Source organism: Charadrius vociferus, unplaced genomic scaffold (assembly GCF_000708025.1).
Source record: "Charadrius vociferus isolate BGI_N301 unplaced genomic scaffold, ASM70802v2 scaffold32, whole genome shotgun sequence".
Lineage (NCBI taxonomy): Eukaryota > Metazoa > Chordata > Aves > Charadriiformes > Charadriidae > Charadrius > Charadrius vociferus.
This window is the reverse complement of record NW_009647856.1, coordinates 11,923,524-11,932,311: the sequence shown is the minus strand read 5'-3', so window position 1 is coordinate 11,932,311 and position 8,788 is coordinate 11,923,524.

Here is an 8,788-nt window from a genome sequence, read left to right as displayed (position 1 = left end):
GCCGCACCCCCTCTCACGGGCCCTGTCCTTTTCCCTCTTCCCCCAGTCCTCCACTGCAGGGGGAAGAGTGTGTTCACCTCCATCTGTGTGTTGCAGACCAGGACACAAAGGCAGGAACTGTCAGACAAATAACTTCCACAGCACCATCCCCCTGCCACAAGGCCCCGGGCCAACATGGGCTTTGTGCAAGATGGCGGCTTTGTCCAGTGGCACCATAACAAGAAAATGGGGCCCTGCGGACAGACTGCGGCCCTGACTTCCAGTCAGCTGCTTTAGTCGCTGGCCTGGTCTTCCTCTTTTTTAGCCTGGGAGGACTGGTGGCATTGATCATTTATACTGGGAGTCTCAGCTATCTGCTGGGGTGAGGGTCTGGGACTGTGTGAAATGGTGAAGTAAGGTGTTTCCTTAAGAAAAAAAAAAAAACACGACTTCAGAACTGGTATATATATTTATTATATATTATATATAATATGGAACTTTCCTGGAAACATTTGGGAAATAGTAAGAGATCAGGCTGTCACAGCAGGGCAAAGTAAAATGACAGCTTTTGAAATTTCTTCGCTTGTTTTTCTTTAACCACCACAACAGCCCGACTGCTTCGTGGGGCGCGTGGACCCATCTCGGCGTGCAGTGAGCCCATGGGTGACGGCTGCTGCTGTTGTCCCCAAAAATAAGGGTTCTTCACCCGGTGTGCAAGAGCCAATCAACCCACTGAATCGAGATATTTATCTTTATTTCAGTTCTGCAGAATTGGGCGCCAGGCACTTAATGCAGGTAGCGCACCTGTTAGGAAATACGTAGGGTCTTTTATACAAAAAGGTAACAAGGAAAAAAAAATTCACATTAAATTAGCTGATTGGTCGCTTGTAATTATACGACAAACACTTGTTTGCACACATCCTAGTTTCTGTCTGGCTCATTAGAATAAAGTGGTCTTACATTTACATGTAAAATCTCCTAGAGGTGTGATTTTTAGTGTTAAAATTATCTCAGGTAACTAGAGGCTATACCTTCATCCTGTCAGCAACCACAAGGTTACTGTTTAACTTTGTATTCTCTTGGGTTCCAATTGGAACAATGGCTAACTTCAAGATTGGATTATTTATGTTTATGGGCTTTTTTGGTTTAGGGGCTCTCTATTTCTGTTGCCACAGTTTCTGAGCAGGCTGTCATGGTTGTTCCCATTTTGTGGATTTTTAGCTCTTTTTGACATCACCAGAGCGGGTGCTGGTCCTGCAAACCCTCCAGGATGATGGTTTTGTTTAGCTCTGCAACGCAGGTGCTGTGCTATGTTAAAAATTACTGATTTGTTAGCATTACTCTTTGAGGAAATGGAAAGCTCATCAATCACACCATGTTTCAGGGGAAGAAATAAATGATCCTCAGTTGTTGCCAACAGCAAGCTTTGGGCCACAAAAAAAAAGTCTTACAGATACCAATCCACTCTTAATATAAATCTTAAGTAAAGATGCTAAAGATATTTGAGTTTTGTGTGAGCACATTTTGTGATTAGTTGAGTTGTACACAGTAACCTCATGCCCTTTGGCAGCGAGTTCCGCAGTTCATTAGCACAGAGTAAAATAAAAGAAAAAAGTATTTGTTTTCCCTTACTTTAGGCCTCTCCTGTGCCTGGACCATCATCTACCTTTCTTAAATTGCAAACCAGGGTAAACTGAGAAAGTAAAGCCAGAAGATAAAGGAGGGGAGGAAGAGAAGATCTGCTAGGACGTTTCCAAATACAGGTCCCTGCGAGAGAAACGTGGGGAGAGCACAGCTCCTCATGGTAAAACTATTTCATGTTGGGGATGGGGTTTCTTGGTGACTGCAGAGCATGGGCCATGACAGCCAGGTGAGCCTTGAGAGTCTTGTAATTCTGGGGTCCAATGCCACATAATTGCCTTCTCTGTATTCATAAAATGACACCCATCTTTGACTGCAATGGGTATTGCTTAAAAAAATAAGAGGAGGATATAAAAACTCCTTATGGACGTTACCCACTGACTTTTATCTTTGTGCTTCAGGGAAACATTATGATAACTGCAATAAAGCTACCCCAAATTGCCTGCTTTCATTACCTCGCTAGCCATAAATTTTAAAACCCTTAATGAGATTTACTCCTTTTCCACTAAGCACCCCGAGCCTCCTCCCACAGCCCTCTGGGCACAGAGGCTGCACTGCGAAGGCTCTTCTGGTGCATGTCTAGAGCTGCGTTCAGGGATGGGCAGCGATGGCAAGGGCTGGAGAGCCTGGGAAAGGGTGGAAAGTCCTGAAAGGGAAGGAGAGATCCTATCTGGGAGTATGTTTCGGGAGGCTTTTGGATTTGTTGTGACCTACGATAACAATTTCTGAATCATCCGAGGTACAAAGCCAAGCAAGAGCTGCTCGAGGACAGCAGCTACTTGCTCTCTATAGGGCTGCTGTAGCTGTTTCAAGCTTTCACGGTGTGTAGGATATTCTCTTTCTCAAAACTATACTGTTTCATAGTCTACATCTGCAGATTTTGCGTTCTGCAAATGGTGAAAGTCGCTTTTTGACGCAAAGCCTGCACTCCCTGGCTGCAGGATTATCACTGCGTGCTTCCCTCCTGCGCTAGGACTCCCTGTGACCACAGGACATGGCTGTCAGCCACCACCTGCCCTCCTGGCAGCCCAGTGCCATAGTTCTTGGGGGAAACAACAGCTGCCTGCCCCCACCACAAACCTGCAGTGTCAAGTCACACATTGGGCTGCAAATCATAGAATGGTTTATGTTGGAAGGGACCTTAAAGATCATCTAGTTCCAACGCCCTGCCATGGGCAGGGACACCTCCCACCAGCCCAGGTTGCTCCAAGCCCCGTCCAACCTGGCCTTGAACACCTCCAGGGACGGGGCAGCCACAGCTTCTCTGAGCAACCTGTTCCAGTGTCTCACCACCCTCAGAGTAAAGAATTTCTTCCTTAGATCTAATCTAAATCTCCCCTCTTTTGGTTTAAAACCATTCCCCCTTGTCCTGTTGCTCCACTCCCTGATTGAAAGTCTCTCTCCATCTTTCCCAAATGGCACAGGAGTGCCGAACCCCCCTGACTGCACAGAAGCACCATCAGCCAGGAGGGCTGAAGCACAAAGAGCAAACGCTGAGCCCATACAAACATTCCCAGGGCTCACTGCAAATCTGAAACACGGGCTGCTACCTGGAGCCTTATGCCACACAATCTTTTCCCAAGACAGCTTCCTATGTGTCAAACACTGCTGCGATGAGATGGGACAGTTCTGCTGTCTCTTTTAACTGGTGTGTGGGGTTTTCTTACTGTGCCTCCCACGTTTTAAAACAGAGGGCGATTAGATCATCCCCCAAAGGAGGTGGGACACTTGTTACACAGCTGCATTGTGGAAACATCTATCTTTAGCTGGGGCTTGTTCAAAGGGCTGTTAAAGAGTCTCAAGCTATCTGCAGTCTGGGCAAGCTTTGTGCTATGAAAAAGCTATGAGGTTTTAGCAAGAAAAAAAACACTTTTATTTTAGAGCACACCTTTGACTGAGTCTTACATCCTGCAACCACCGAAGGAGGAGCACCCTGCCTACCCAGCCAGGTGGCTACTGCAGCCAGAAACACCAACAGCAGCAGAGCCCTACCAGGACCTGGTACTGCTCATGGGGCTTCCCTGTCACTCAGCTAACAGCTGATGGAGATTTGGGGCAGAAGAGGGTAACTCGGAGCCTCATGATTGCTCTGGAGTCTCCGTCATCTGTGGTGGGTGGCAGTGACAGCCACCAAGTGCAGATACTGCCTGGCAGAATCTCCCCGCTCCGGTTTGTGCGGTGCACGGGGTGTGCAGTAGGACAGAGACCACCGCTGCAGCCCATGCAAAGCATAGTAGTAACATTTGGCTCTGGCTGGGCTTAAATACCTTCGTGTGCATGTACATATAACCCTTTTTTTCTTTTTTTTTTCTTTTTTTTCTGTCCAGCGCTCTGCCTTTGCAACCTGGACGCCAGCCAAATGCCTTGCTATTCCCCAGGCTCCGCGCGGGCAGGTTAGCATCAACTGAGTGGCGAGCAGATGGATGGCGTGAAGGCAGCTGAGATGCTCGGATTAGCGTGCTGTAAGTTTACGGGAAGATACTTGCCCAAGCTACAAGCTCTCCAAGAGGCAAAGGCCACACGTAATCAAATTAATAGCTAGCTGGGCAGCTTGTCCGTGTAAGATGGGGCTGGAGATTTCATGGGAGCAGATGACAGAAAAAGGGCAGGTCCAAATACAGTTTACATGGACTGCCATTGAGCTTGGAGCGGAGCCAGCAGGGCTAATGAGTTCTCAGTGTGGAAGTGTCCCAGAGTTTATTTCCTACCATCTGGAAAATGCCTGCCCTTCCACTGGGATTTGTGATGATTCAGACAGGAGAAGGGATTATTAAAACCTCCGAAACATGCTTGTCCTCCCTCCCTGTCTCCCCCCACCCCATCTGTTTGGCTTGGCAGTGCAGGGACCGGCTGCCTGCTCATGTGCTCCGAGATGAAACGGCTCCTTTAAGACCCCTCTCCATGGGGAATGGCAACTGGAGTGAAATTAGCCTTTATGTATTTTGAGCTGGAAACAGATTGTTCCTGAATGGGGCTATTAAAAAAATGAAGCGGACTTGGGGAAACAAAATGCCTAGGTGGTAATGGCAATTTTGGTGGACGTGGAAAACAGTTGGGGTGGTGGGAAATGTCACCCCAGACCTCCTCCTTTCAGTGTCACATCCCTGGTCCAGCACAGCCCACCCAGCCAGGGGATTACCCAGGACATGTTCTACTTCCTTAGCAGAAAAGATGAAAAATTGAGCTTTTTTCTCCATAAATCATATAGTGCAAATTCCATGCTGAAAGCTAAGGATGGCCACCCCAAAGGGCTGAATGCTGTCTGTCCATCTTCCTCTGGGAGCCTCATCCATTTTTATTCCTTGCCAAGGATTTGTACGCTTCCCTCTGCCTCCTCTTCATCCCTCTGTGCCCCCAGCAGCTGCCATCACGTTTTAGCTCCAGCTTCTCCATGGTCCTGGGTGGGTACCATTTCCTGGCAGGGTTTGGTATTTCCACTTCCAAAATCTTACCCTTCCTCCCTGGTTTGCTTCATTTTTGTGCTCATCTGGCTGCTCCTGAAAAGCTTGGCTGCCCAGGAACGTCGGAGAAGCTATTCACTGGCAGCTGCCTGATACCTCCATGGAGAAGGGTCAAATCTGAGGAGCACTGCACAAAGTTGTGGGGTTTGGTTTTGCGCCAGTGTCTTTGAAGTTGTCAGGCGAGCCGGGGAGGGGGAGTGTAGCAGTAATGATGTATACGTAAATAGTCTTCAGATGCCACCCACAAGCTGCTCTTTATTAACACTTCAGCAAGCGTTAGATCCAACCGGAGCCCGCGCTCTGTGCAGGCAGCCTTCACCACCGTGGGGCAAGTATATGCCAGTCCACGCTCTTCATCTCATCATGCATGTGGCACTGAGAGGGTGGTGGTGGGTGCTGGAGCATGCGGTGGTCTCAGCCTCCAGGGAAAGGGCTGTGCTTGCATCTTCATGTAGCTCATCTACAAGCTGTCTGATTCTTTTGGTGCCTGTCCTGTTTGGAGATCTTCGTACCAGCCTGCCTTACTCCTCTGCATCTGTTTGCAACAAGCTCTCCAAGCTCATTGCATCACTTAGTCACAATTTGGGGAGGCAAGTTTGCGGCACAGCTGCACAAGGAACCATTCTGTTGGGATGAGCAGGCGTGGATGGCTTGGGGGAGGAACGTGACAGAAGAGCCAGAGCACCGCGATTTCATGCACTCCCAATGGCCATCTCTGAACACACAGGTCTGCAGCGTGTGGGGCTTCACATCATAACATGGCAACTTTTGTCCTAGCAGCAGGAGCCCTTACTCACCTGAGTAGCCACTCTGGCCACAATGGGACATTGTACTGACTGCCTTGTTGTCGCCACTGGATCTATGGAGGGAGGGACCACCTATCCTTGGATCTGCGGAAGATCTTTCAGGTTCTGCATCACCATCTGTCTCTATATTTGACCAACCATCAGTAAGGAGTCCTCTCCAGTCCCACGCTGCCATCTCTGTGCCCCAACTGCTCTTACTTAACTTTTCCCTCCTCCATGTCCTCCACCTGGGAGGGATGACCCCTCCATGGGAGTCGGTGGCTGTGTGCCCATGGATGTCTTGGTGTTCTCCCACCCAACCTCTCTACATTTGCTAATTCAGAGTCTTGATCCACTAAAGGGAGGGGGGAGGATGGCACAAAGGGTTGTCTCTGGTTGCCCAGAGGTTTTGGGGTAATCTACTCACGTTTAAGGAATCATTAAAAACACAGGAGCTGTTCAAAGAGTGTCCTTCTTCTGTAATCAGCTGGGAAAGAGCTAATCATGCAGATGAGGGACTTTTACAGTTCCCCTAAATGCCTGGGCTTCTTTTCTGAGTGATTAATGAGCAACAGCTCAGTATGCGGGCTCAGTTATTCACAGCCTCATCTGACACGTCCCTGCTCTTCATGTGAGAGGGGGGATTTCTGGATGCACCAAGGAGAGATAAATCTTCCAGGCCAACGTTCAATCCGGGGAAAGAGAATGGCTGGCTGGTAGCCAGGAGGGTAAGAGGAAGGGCAACCTGCATCACAGCCAGCCTGACCCAGTGAGTATCAGTGGTTTGAAGTAGATTCACTCCCAAAAATATGTCTCAGAGATCCCTCATGGCACTCAGCTTCTCAAGCTGAAAGCTCAAAGAAGGGGATGGAGTAGCTCAGGTAGGTGAGAAGTGGCTCCAGCTGTGCTAATGAAGGAAAATTCGTTCCTCTGCTGTTCCCTCATTGCTGAAGGGGCTAATGTGGCACAGAGAGTGAGAGATGTTTCCCCAGACATTCAATCTCATGTCGCATTTTTAACAGTGCTTTGCTGTGATGTGAAATGTTCCCCAACTTCTCCTGGCTCTGGAACAGCAAAACCTGATCTGAGCATTAAAAAAACCCCACAAACCCAGAACCAAAGCTCTAAATCAGCAGTTATTATCCTAATAAAACCTTCCCACTATTGACAGAGGGAGCATTTCATACTCTGAAGTGTTAACGGCAAACACTGGCCTTAAATACATTGATTTACTATTCAATTATAAAAACAATCAGCTCCCAAATACATGCCACATGCAAAGCAGATTTATAGGCAGCTCTTTGCACTTGCAAAAGCCCCATGCAAATTCACTTGGTGACTCACCACGAAGCACCAAGCAATAAAAGGACCCAGCTGGCTGCAGGGAGGGAGAGGAGATGAGACCCCAAATGCTGCCTTGGTGCTCCTGAGATGGAAGAGAAGCAAGGTGTAGAGCAGGCAGCTTGCATGCTGCTCAAATCCTGCTTAACTCAGCTTTGCACATCCTACTTTTCATGGGGATGGGGCAGAGGGGTGAGTCTATTTGACACCTGCCCTTCAGCTTATTCCCATGGCTGTGTTATTGCTATTCAGCTTGCTGGGAGCCCAGCTGAACTCCCTAAATCAGTTCCCTGCAGCCAGTGGCTTGGGTTTACTCATTTCTCCTTGATCCTTTGGTGTTTCTTGCCGCACCTCCCTGAGCTGCGTGGGGAACAGCGTGCGTGTCACATCAGGGGTGGCTGCCTTGAATTTGGAGAAGTCCCCATGTGGGGAAAGCTTCCAGCATCCTGTGTGAGCAAGGCAATAGTCTTAAAAGTCTTGGATTGAGGGGTCAGAGGGGCTTGGGGAAGCCCAGGTCTCTCTGTCGTTAGCTCCCTGTCTTTCTGGCAGTCTGAGCCCACTGGGGACTTTGCCTGTGAGGGCAAGGTGGCAGCAGACCCCCCTCCTAAAGTCTGTACCAACCAAGAGATGAGATCTCCCTTACTTCAGTCCAAAACCTTGTCTCCTCCCAACCCCTTGGATCCCAGAAACTCTGCTCTCCTCTGAGCCCTTGCTGTTGGTGGTGGGATGAGCCACCAGCCAGGGGACAAACAAGGTACCGTGGAGGATCAGAGATGCCTTGAAGACAGTCCCTTTGTCTTAGGACAGAGACTCTGACAGCCAATCCTGTTGGAGAAGCACTGTAGATACCATGAGAGAGCTGCTGTCTGGTTATTACAGAGCTGATGGAGGCGGCTGTATTCAGAATCACGAAGCCACTGCAACGTCGTGTGTTGCTGCTTGTCATTGCAAGGGGCCTTTAATAGAATCATTTTTGTTGGAAGAGAACTTTAAGATCATTAAGTCCAACCATTAACCTGACACTGCCAAAACCTACCACTAAGCCAGGTCCCTCAGCACCCTGTCTACATGTCTTCTAAATCCCTCCAGGGATGGTGACTCCACCACTGCCCTGGGCAGCCTGTTCCGATGCTTGATAACCCTTTCCATGAAGACTTTTTTTCCCCAATATCCAATCTAAACCTCCCCTGGTGCAACTTGAGGCCGTTTCCTCTTGTCCTGTCGCCTGTGAGAAGAGGTTGACACCCTCCCCCCCTGGCTTGCTACCTCCTCCTTTCAGGGAGCTGTAGAGAGCGAGAAGGTCTCTCATCAGCCTCCTCTTCTCCAGGCTGAACACCCCCAGTTCCCTCAGCCGCTCCTCATCAGACGTGTGCTCCAGACCCCTCACCAGCTCCGTTGCCGTTCTCTGGACGTGCTCCAGCACCTCAATGTCTTTTTTTGTCATAAAGGGCCCAAAACTGAACACAGTATTTGAGGTGGGGCCTCACCAGTGCCAAGTACAGGGGGACCATCACTGCTCCAGTCCTGCTCACCACACTACGGCTGATACAGGCCAGGATGCCTTTGGCCTTCTTGGGCAGG